Raw genomic sequence first — 12,512 nt, 5'->3', positions numbered from 1 at the left:
TATGAAAATAAAAATATTTATATAATTATTTATTTATAACCGACTCAACTAATTTAATCTGTATCTGTAACCCTAGTTGAATTAGAATTTCAGCAATCCAATATTTTAACAAATTTGAAATTTGATTACCGTTGAATTGTGATTACTAGCTATTTATGTATAATAATTCATTAATATATCATTAATTAATGCTATAAATTCTCTTTCTCTTTCGTATATAAATGTAAAGAAAGTCAAATATATATATATATATATATTTGATAACAAAAAATAATTATTTAAAAACAATAAAAATTTATTTTATTTAGCATTCATTCATTGTTGTTAGAATTAGAGTCCGTTTGAAAAGTTTTACAAATTAATTTTTTGAATTTTTGACTTATAAAAAGTTACATTATTATTGTTTGACATAATTTTTAAAATATATTTTTAACTTTTTAAAAAATTGTTTAAGAGCTTTTAAAGAAGTAAAAAAATGCCCAATTTAAATAAACAGCTTAATTAAATATTTTTTGAAAAAATAGTTTAAATAATAAATGCTTATATTAAAAATAGCTTATAATTTATAAATAAGTTATTTTGTATTTAGTTCTTTAGTTCTGAAAATATTTATTTTAAAAGAAATATCATAAAAAAATTATTATGAAAGAAATAATTTTTTTCAACTTTTCCATAAACACTTAAATAACTTCTTAGAAAGCTACAATTTGATTTTAAAAATTACACCAGATATTAATACTACTAAATAATTTAGGCCTTTTTTTTTCTTCCTAACCTTATTACTTTTATATATATATGTGCGTGTGGGGTAAAAGGAACATATACATGAATTCACATTTTCGTAAAGGGTGATAGTGAATTCCTCAGGAAGCATGGCCAACCACTTCTCGCAATACGCTATTCTCGTTCTTCTTCTTTTCACAACATGTAAGTTAATTCTTATCCTTCCTAGGAATGGAAGCACAACTAGTTTTTGCATCTATATATCTTATTTATGATTTATTATAATGTTGCAACTTCTTGACTATGGAGTTAAATTTATTTAGCTACTAAAGATTGACTTGTTTTTTATAAATTATTTGACATTATATGACTTTTTTTAATTTAATTTATATTTGGTTGGTGTCCATCATTTTATGAATTTTGAAATTGAATTTTGTATGCTGAATTTTAAAAGTTACAAGAGCGAAATTTTAAAATAATGTTGTGACATGTGTTACATATATACGTATATAGGTGTTCTTATGATTACGGGGGCAAGTAATGAAGTATGCAACAAGAACGGTGGTGCTGATGGGAATAATTGCTCATCATTGCAGCCGAAACGATGTCATGAAAAGTTATTTATGCCAATGGTAGGAGGGTGTGATAAACTATGGTGTCACGATAATTGTGCTCTTAAGCACCCTGGCCATCAACCTTACGGAAAATGCTTTAGCCACTATATGTATGTTTTCTGCAATTGCACCTTCAACTGTTAACGTCGGTGGTGTGTTGATCAAAATTTACATGAACTACAAACTAATGTATGAATTTGATTGGTAATAATGAAAGGTTTGATCAGTTTCAATATATACTTTAAGAAGTTTACTAAATTCAGTGCGATCAATATAATTTGCTATATATTGACAAAGAAAATTGGGGAATTAATTTGATTAAGCAAAATATTGAATCTTGTTAATAATTGAAATTTGATATATATAAATTTTATATATATTATTATATTCTTAAAATGTTCTTTTAGAGTATAAGCACAGACTAAATACACCTTATTTAAATTTAGAATGAACCGAAATTACTTAATGATTGCGACACACAAACTTAATTCGAAAACAAACACACAAACAAAATTGAATCATGAACAAAAACACTTCAAAATCTATCAAATGATTTTGCGGCATTATGTGTTTTTTTTTTTTGTTTGATTAAATGAACAAAACAAGAAAAAAAAAACATGATGAGAAGTTTTGAAGAATTTTTTCTTTTTGTTTCTTCTTTTTTAATTTGTTTGATTTTTCTTCTCTTTTTTTTTTTGGTTTTATTCGTCTCAAGATATATAGTGAAACAAGAAGAATTATAACAAAATAATTTACTCAGAAATGAACCAAAATTATATTTAGAAATAAACCGAAATTATATTTAAAATGAACCAAAAATTGTAACACCCTACCATACAGAGTCTTATGCTTAAGTCATAAATCAGAGATGGCAAGGTATTACGACCTCTAAAATAAAAATTTAGTACGTATAGTATTATGAATGATTGATTATATCTAGGAGCCTTTGTAGAAAAAGGGGTAAACAAAAACCGCAACTCAAAAGCGCATCACTCCGATCGATAATGTAACGAACAAGGATAAACCAACGCAAGATTATATATATACAAAGGAGTGTCAAAAACAGGAATATCAAGACTCAGAATCCGGCTACGAAGATAACCGGTCCGAGCATAACAATATATACATATGATAAAATAAGGAAAACCCCAAAGGAAACCCAAAGGGACACAAATACATAAAACCTATTCTCCAAAATCTCCCATAAGAGGAGTCATCACAGTTTGTATTATTTAATGGAGATAAAAGTATCTAAGCAAAACATATAAACTAAACAGAGTCCCCAAGAACAAGGAATCTTCGCAAATCTAGAAGTCTCCAGCATGCCTCAGCGGGAAACCTCACGTCCTGCATCTGAAAACCACAAAATCCGCATGGGTGAGAACCAGAGGTCCCCAGCATGGTAACAGCTTCCACATATATAATACATAATAATAGAGGAAAGCCAAAGGCAATCCTAGAACTTCCTCCAGATAATATCAAAGCTTATAAACAAGCTAAACCATATAAGGGCATCTGACTAAAGATTCTTCAGTCTAACTAATACTTCCCTTTCCAATTCCTTCAAACCTCCCAACCACCAGCAGGAGTATATTATAGCAAACACAGTTATATCAGACAAAGAATATAGAAATAGGAGCAGTTAAGACATTTAGACAATTAGCAAGTAATATGCAGTCAAATAGGCAATCTCAAACAATTCACATAGTATGCATATGATGAATGCCTGTCCCTAGTGGCCGATGATATCATCTTGTCGGTTATAGAGCCAACCCGACAAGTCTTGGTCGCTAACCATTGGACTGTCCCTCTGTCGCGCATCCCCAACTCGAGTTATACTCGTTATAAACTTGATCATAAACATGATCCATATCCATCACCCTCACTGGTGAATATTTCGGGGGCGAGCTCATCCGGGTCTTTCACAGTGCCCGGCCACACTTACGACATAGGGTCACCAGAGTATCAAGTCTCAACCTGGAGCACGTGGTGGCTAGCCACTGCTACTACCCAGGGAAACTCGTATCTCAGATAGTGGAAGTGCAAATCACAATTATCAATAATTCAGCATAAACATGCATGAATCCTCATCCATGGATCAACATCCATATCAGCCATCCGGCTCACGGTTCAGTCCAAAACCAGCCAATATCCATAGCATACACAGCTATTCCGGCTCACGGTTAAATCCATAACCAGCCAATATTCATAGCATACACAGCTATTCCGGCTCACAGTTAAATCCATAACCAGCCAATATTCATAGCATACACAGCTATTCCAGCTCACGGTTAAATCCGTAACCAGCCATTTCATTAACAATTACAGCCTTTCGGCCCATGGCATAACAAGCACTTCCACCACCATCCTCCGCATCTCACATAATCATCTTGATCCTCATTGATCATTCATTTTTCCCTTGCTTCACTCGCAAGTTACCTCATTCACTAGCCCCTTTCTAATAGCTAGGCATGTCATAATGATTTAAGACATAAATGGTGAGATCGGAGGCTTAGAAGTATGAGATTTGGCTTTTAAAACTCAAAAATCAACTTTGGGATGAAAACAGGGCCACGCGTACGCGCACTCCACGCGCACGCGTGGATGGCCTCAAAAACTCATCGACGCGCAAGCGTCACGCACGCTAACGCGTGGATTAAAAATTTGCCAATCGACGCGCACGCGCCAACCACGCGTACGCGCGGGTGTTCTCGTGCCCCAGGCACAACACTGGCACAGTTCTGGCATAACTCTCTGTAAAATGGCTGGGCATTGGGTGCAGCACAATCGGCGCGCCCGCGCACATCACGCGCACGCGTGGATGGCGCTTTCTGGAAGATCGGCGCATACGCGCCAGGTGCGCCCACGCGCAAGGGGTCATTCTGCTAAAAATTTTCTAAGTTAAAAGCTGCAGAATTCACAAATTTAAACCCCAATCTTCCAACGGACATAACTTCCTCATTTTAAATCGTTTTTCACCCGTTCTTCGAACGGCATGGACATCCCGGATCAAATTTCATTTCTAAACAGATTTGGTACAAAACAGAGATCCGTAGTCCAAGTTATGTCCCACCAAAGTATGCCCAAAACCATGTTTTTCATAAAAACCACAAAGTGCCATTTTCAAAACAAGCCATTTCCATTTCTTTTCAAAATCAATCAAAACATGCCAATTTCATCCCTTTTCTTTGAAATCAATCAAAATATATCAAATTCAACATCAAGCCTCCTCAACTCACACATTGACACATTACCACAATATACAAAATCACTATCTCATCATTTTAGCCCACTTCACCCAAGTGGCTCAAACTCAAACATATTGACATATCATATACTATTCCTCATGCCAATTCTCAACAACATCAATTCCAATAAACTATCATTGTACATAAACAATATCATACTCACCATCAACATGGTTCAACCCACAATTCAACCATAACTAATCATCAAGCATATATCACAACATGCATATTTCTCATACATCATACCACCAAGGCATCAATAATCATCATCACATATATGACCACATCATATATCTCAATCATTCAACAATATCCACAATTCAATGCCTATCTTAGGGCCTCTAGCCTAAGTATTTCCTACCACATTACATATTAGATACGGGAAACCGAAACCATACCTTAGCCGAATTTCCCAAGCTCCACCGGAGCACTTCCAAATCACTTATCCACAAGCTCTCAAGGCCTCAACACCTCCAAGAACAGATTTTTCACCACCAAACCCTTTCCAAGCTTTTCAATATCACCAATCAAGCTCCAATATCCACACATACACAACCTAAGCCACAATCATCATACCCATACACAACATCTCAAAACCCAAACATCATAGAACAACAAAATTACACTAGGGTTGAGAATCTTACCACACCCAAGGTCCAAGGAGACAAGATTAACCTTCTCCTTCAAGAGAGTTGGGTCCTATAACATCAAAGAACCCAAAATCTCAACATTTTACCCATGAAACTCGAAATTAAGGGCTGGAATTTCGAACAGAAACTTGTGGCTTACCTCAAGATTAATTGTATGAGTTTTGTAGAGCTCTCCGCGGTGAACGCGTGGCCGCAAACGGAGCGGCAATCGGAGCTCTAGATCAAAAGTTATGGTGGTTTGAAGATCAAGTGAGAGAGAGAAGTTGAGAGAATGTTCTTCCCTTCCTCTCCACCATTTCAGCATGAATGTATAACCAATGAGGAGAGAGAGTGCTGAAAACTAGGGTTTTGGTTAAGTTATGTTGGGCCAAGGGCCCACTTTGGGTCCGGTTGGCCCGGTTTGGCCCGTTCGGTCCAATCTTGGTCCGAATTCTATAAAATTGGTACCAAAATTCTCGTCTCAGTCTCCTCTATCACATTTAGCCATAAAAATCACATTTTAGGCTTTCTAGAATAAATTCTCATTTATGGGTTAATTAGCCGTTAATTAACCGGGTTTTACAAAAATTAAATTCAGAATGTAAACTCCTTTCAAAATCAGCATAGACCAAGTGGACCTTAATACCTTCTTTAAATCCTGGATGAATCGAAATTATTTAATGATTTCGACACACAAACTCAATTCGAAAACAAGCAGACAAACAAAAATTGAATCATGAACAAAAAATGAGAGAAGAGGAGGAGGAGGAGGTGGTGGTGGTGGTGACGACGGTAACGAAAATGAAAAATAATAAAAAAGAAGGAAAAGAAGAAGGCACAGCATCACGATAAAAAAAGGAGGAAAAGAAGAAGATACAGCATCACAGAAAAAAAAAAGAAGTACGTAAATCTAAATTATTTGAATAAATTTAGATGCTAAAATTATTTAGACGTGAAGAATAATTTTATAATTTTATTATTAAAATAATTAAAAATAATATAAAATTTTAAATAAACTAAAACTAAATATTAAAAGAATAAATTGTACTTTTGATTTTAAATTATTATTTATAACATATAATCTCACAAATATTTTTATAGAACTCAAAAGAAAATTAAAAATATAACTAACATTAAAAACTCTTAATAATTCATTCAACATGCAATTAGTGCTATAAATTATCTTTCTCTTTCATATACAAATGTGAAAAGGTCAATATAGAATTAATTAGAATAATATTTTTTTAAAAAACATTAAGATGCATTTATAACTATTGAATTAATTTAAATTACTTAGATTAAATTATACTACTTTTTAAATTCCAATTATGTGACCAGTTTTTAAGTAATTTGTTGTGCTAATCACCCATAACTTCTAATTCATTACCAATTAATCATGATGTGATTTGAATTTAAAAAACGGTTTAATTCTAATCAATTAAATCAATTCAATAAATATAAATACATTCTCGTGAACTCAAATAAAAAACTTATCCTCATCATAGAATATATATTAGATAAAATATATTTTTTATTCTTAAATTTAGTAAAAAAATTAAAAATATTTCTAAATTTTATTATTTTAATTTTATTTTAAAATTTTTTTATTTGTATTAAATACATTTTTAATAGTTAAATTTTTAAAAAATTTAGGACTAATCCAACAATAATGCATGATAATTATGTCTTATTTTACTTGTGTTAAAAGTTATTTTTATAAAATTGTTATTAAATTAGTTCTAAATTTTTAGAAAAATTAATTGTCAAGAATATATTTAATACAAATAAAAAATATCTTAAACAAAATTAAAATAAAATAAAACTTAAAAAAGATAAAAATTTTTATCATATATATATAAAAAACCTAATATGATTTTCATCGATTTCTTGAGTTTTGTTATAGCATCTATAATGGTCTCTAGTTTAGGTGGACAGCCTGACAAATAGACATTCACGAGAATCAGCTTATCAACTTCTCGAACAGTATTATAAGAATCGGTACTGAACATATCCCGAGTTAATACTCAAATTGGCCCTGAAATTTGAGCCCCGGCTCAATTTAGCCCTCAAGGTTTCAATTGACTCTAATTGTACCCTGAAATTTTGACCCGCGACTCAAATTGGCCCTTATGTCATTTTCCGTCACCAGAGAGCTGACCTAGCAATTTTAAATGACACCTGGCAGTCTTAAAACGACGCCGTTTTATTGTTGGCGCCGAAATCCTTAAAAACGACGTCGTTTACATGAGAAAAGGGGTTAAATGAAATCCAAACACTAACCACTTCAAAAGTGAAACACAATTGACCCTTTCTCTTACTTCTCTTCCGATCGTATACGTTCCCATCAGAGAAGCTTTAATGGGTGTCGCAGTAAAGGAAGGTTGAAGTTTTTCTTAGTTGTTTTTCGCTCCCCATTGTGAAGATTAATTAACTAGGAGTCCTCTTTTGGAAAACAGGTTAGTAACAAAAACGCTGCTCTCAAGTACCATGCTCTGTTTTCTCAAAATGTTGGTTGTGAGTTGTTTTTCATTTTTTTCAGTCTACTTCATCAGTAAAATTTTGGGAGAATATGGCTGATTATGGTTGTTGATGATGATAGAGTTTTTATTTGTTAGGGTTTAATTTTTTGCATGTGTGTGACTGTGATCAACTGAGTTATTCAGTTCTTCATATTCCACTTTTAAAATAATAATTTTACTCCTTCATATCCTATTTTAATTTAATTGTTGATTGGGTAATTTTTTGTAAAAATAAAGAATTTTTTGTGCATTGTCTGTGTCAATGACCACTATGAGTGTTTTATTATACATCTAAAATTAAGTGATTTTTTTACTTTCATGTGTTTTTTTGTTCTTGCTTGTACTATTATTTACAAGAGTACCGATATAGTAGAAAGGGAGTACTGCATTATGTAATGATCATAACAATAATATAATTTTGATAAAAAAAAATTCTACTACATGAACTTTAAGGGTGTGATTACTAGTTGGAATCTTTAAGGGAAAGAATGACTTAGTGATTAAAGTGGAGTCTATTTTATTTCTCAAGAACCATTCCCTTAAATTTGCTGCATGAGTATTTTTACACGGCACTTGTTAAACTGCAAAAAGACATCTTTTTAAATGCTTAATGTTTTTGATAATGTATGTGATAGTTTACTTTTTCGTACTTTGTTAATAAGTTTTTACGAGATTCATTACAAATTACTTGTTCTTGTTAAGATGTGAACATTATATTGTTGTTCCATACATAATTATTGTGCAGATTTTTTGCAGTGAGTGGTACAGCATACAAGCTGTTATTCTATTTTCTTTTTTTTTAGATAGGACAATGAGTTTTTGTTATTTACTTTTTCACTTGAAGATTGACAATAATGTTCATTAGTTTTAACAATAATTAAAACGCAGATGAAGCTGGTATGTTTTGTTAAATATTTTCCTGTTTATTATTATTATTATTATTATTATTATTATTATTATTATTATTATTATTATTATTATGGTTAAAGATCCTGGTGAACTAGTCCCTATTCATTCTGGCCATTGATAAAGTAAAAGGGATTGTACTTGTTTCATTAGATTCTATGAAGTATTGGCAATGTTGCATAGTGTTGTATGGCATACTAGTTTGATATTTGATCCAGAGTTGAGTTTACATTGATTAGCAAAGTTGTAATTGTATTTAAATATTGTTGACTTTACTTGCTTTATTGTTTCATGTTTCATGATTAAAGATTGCATGAGACAAATTGAAATTAAATCAAATACCTTTAACAAAATATTCATGTTTTTTAATGGTAGGTGAAACACTTTTAATTGACTAAGTTGTTTAATATATTAGAACTAAGCCCCAACTGAATTGTCAGTAGTCTTTTTTTACTATTTTCAATTTATTGAAGTTCGTGTTGTTTTTAACCATTGTTGTTTTTCTACCTAAACCTTGGCTGCTATTTTCCAACATTCTTCTCAACTCTTCAAGACACTCTTGTGATTTGGGGAAATTGGGACTTCTAGATTTTATTTAAAATTTTTGGGGGTTAAATTGATTCCTTCAAAAATTTTGCCATGTCATCTAACTGCAAGGGTGCCAGGTGTCAACGAAAATTGGCAGCTCAGCTTTCCGGTGATGGAAAACGCCGGAAGGGCCAATTTGAGGCTCGAGTCAAAATTTCAGGGTACAATTAGAGTAAATTGAAATCTAAAGGACTAAATTGAATTGGGAGTCAAATTTCAGGGGCCAATTTGAGTATTAACTCAACATACCCCTTATAATTATACAGGTTCCATAGCAATATCATATTTTAGTTGAGACATTTGTTCATATAATCTAACTAAAGAAAAAGTCATTTTCATAGTTACTGTGCCCGCTGATAAAATAAGGTATGCTTGCATATAACACAAGAATAATCCACATTTTCAGAAAGAGTGATCGTAAATTCCTCAGGAAGCATGGCCAACCACTTCTCGCAATATGTTGTTGTTCTTCTTCTCCTCACAAAATCAAATAAGTTAACTCTGATCCTTATTCCTTCCATTCTCCTTCAATCATGTGTACTCCTTCATAGAAGACAAATCTATTTGAACCTAAGAAATTTTATAGATGGTACTATACTAAACTTGAATTTGACTTAAAACTTCTTTTAACTAATTTTGGGTTATTATTTGTTCTTTCTAATTACTAAAAAAATTAATTTACTTCTTAATTTTTTATATAATTAAAAATATTTTTTCTTTAAAAATTTATTGGATTTATTGTGAAAACCGATCTTATTGTTCATAATTAAAATAACTTATTTATTTATTTATTTAAAAGTGTTAAATATTCGAATCTAAATTTAATATGACCTGATATCCAAGACAATAAAAATACTTTTAAAAATTATTAAATAATAATTTAATTATTCAATTTAAGATTGAATAACAACAAGGGTATTACATCAAGAACTTAAGAATTAATGGAAATAATAAAAACTTCACAAAAACATAATGTTTGTCCCTACAAAGATATAAAAAGTTCATCCCATTAACTTAGCTTTCTCTCGTATATATTTGTTGTGATGTATATGTTCATTAACTGGTGGTGTATAACCACAATTTTTAGCTAGGTAGCTATACCAATGAATATGAAAAACCATCTAATACTAAAATTCGACATTTTAAAAGCATATGAATATTGTTGTGCCATGTATGTAGGTATTACATAAGGATTAATCTCTACATACAAGTGTTTTGTGCTTACAAGCTTTATAAGTCTAAAAAAAACGAAACCCACTAAATGCGCTGTTTATGTTACGTGCCTTTTTAACAAATTTTTAAATCAATTCAAATCAATTAACGCACAAATATATAACTTCCATTTTTCAAAAGATTTCGTTTCTTTTTTGAATTTCTTGCCAAATTTGTTAGATCTCCTTCTTGCTTCGTTTTTTTCTCGATTTTTTTGGTTTTTAAAATCAAGCTTTGAAATTGTTTTGAAGATAATGAAACTTCAGAAATACACCCAAACGATTATAGAAATACAATCAAATGATTACAGAAATACTCCCAAACGATTACAGAATTACACCCAAACGGTTATAGAAAGAATTACAAAAATACACCCAAACAGTTACAGAAATACACCCAAACCGTTACAGAAATACACCCAAACCGTTACAAAAATACACCCAAAGGATTTAAGAAATACACCCAAAACATGGGAGAGACAGTATATTTCTTCTTGAAATCTTTTAATGTTTTGCTGGTTAAGGATGAGGCACATGGCAGAGACAATCTAGAAAAAAAACCTAGAAGAATAGTAAAACAGTACCTTGAATAATGTTTCTTCATTTTTTCTGGTAATTTTTTAGGGAGATTTGTATCTTTCTTGAATTTTAACGGTTTGCGTTTTGATTATGGAAGAAGAGGAAGAGTGCGAATCTTGATGGTTTGCATTTTGATTGAGGAAGAAGAGGAAGAGTGCGGTATAATGAATGTGTGCGTTGGACGCTCGATTTTAAAGGAGTGGTGCGCGTATTTTTTTCTTGGACTTGGACCAACTTGTATAGTTTGTAAGCCAAAAAAGCTTGTATGTGTAGTAGGCCTCATTACATAAATACATATATAGGTTCTCTTATGATTATGGTGGCAAATAGTGAAGTGCAACAAGGATGGTGGTGGTGTTGGGGATGATAATTGCTCATCATTGCAACAGAAGAGATGCAAAGATAAGTTGCATATGGCAGGAAGAGGGTTGTGATAAACAATGGTATATGGATACCAATTCTTGTGCTCTTGAGCACTTTTGGCCGGTGAGCTGAAAGAAAATGCTCTGCCTATAGGGTTCCAAATGCTGCTGTCTGCATTTGCAACTTCAAGTGTTTCTAATGGTGGTGTGTTGATCAAAATCTTACATGAACTAAAATTAATGTATGAGTTTGATCACTTTTAAACTTATTAGACAAATTAAAGTTTAATATTGTTATTGATTGTTGAAGGTTTCAAAAGTCTTAGAAAAAAAAGGGGGTTGAATCTATGACCTTCTTTAATTTTGATTTCGATTGATCTATGCAGTGGATAAATCAGGAGACAATTTATTTTGTCTCATAAAATTAGAAAACAGAATTAATACAGAGAGGAAGAAGTTGACACAACCATATATCTTGGTTTAGTTGCCTTATGCGATACAACCTACATCCAGTCTCCACCACAACATTGGTGGAATTTTCACTATAATTCAAGTATTACATACACCAATTTTCTTGAACTCAACTTAATCCTATTTGGGCACACAAGCTTCAATATAAACTTGACTTGGTTATGCTAATACCTAGACTCACTGTACTAAGTGCTTACCCAACATAGCAAGGTATACTTCTCAGGTACGTGACACAAGATAGAAAATATAACCAAAATAAATCTAAAATCACTCTTGACTTTTCTCTCAAGTGTATCTCTCAGCCTTTTTCACTCTATGGCTTTTTCTTAATGTCTCTCTTTCTTGCCTTTTACCTCTCAAAGAAAACTAACAAAGATATACATTGAAACTGAAATACAAAACACTAAAAAATGAAGGAGATTGATGAATCACAGCTTTAACTCTATCCACTGAACCTAGCATCTGAACTCATAACTTTATTCTACATCTTGGCGGAGTGCTTCTTTTAGTGTAGGTGCAATACTTCCAAGACTTCAAACTTTGTTGTGAGATTTTTGCTATTCTCTTAATTTGGGTTCTCTCTTCTTAAGCTTTAATGAGATTCAACTTTTCTTTTTTACCTTAGTTAGAGCTGTAACACCCTAACTTTTAGCACGTCATGA

This window comes from Arachis stenosperma, chromosome 4, assembly GCF_014773155.1.
Source record: "Arachis stenosperma cultivar V10309 chromosome 4, arast.V10309.gnm1.PFL2, whole genome shotgun sequence".
In the NCBI taxonomy this organism is placed as follows: domain Eukaryota; kingdom Viridiplantae; phylum Streptophyta; class Magnoliopsida; order Fabales; family Fabaceae; genus Arachis; species Arachis stenosperma.
The sequence above is the reverse complement of the archived record's forward strand: the minus strand, read 5'-3'. Positions refer to the sequence as shown.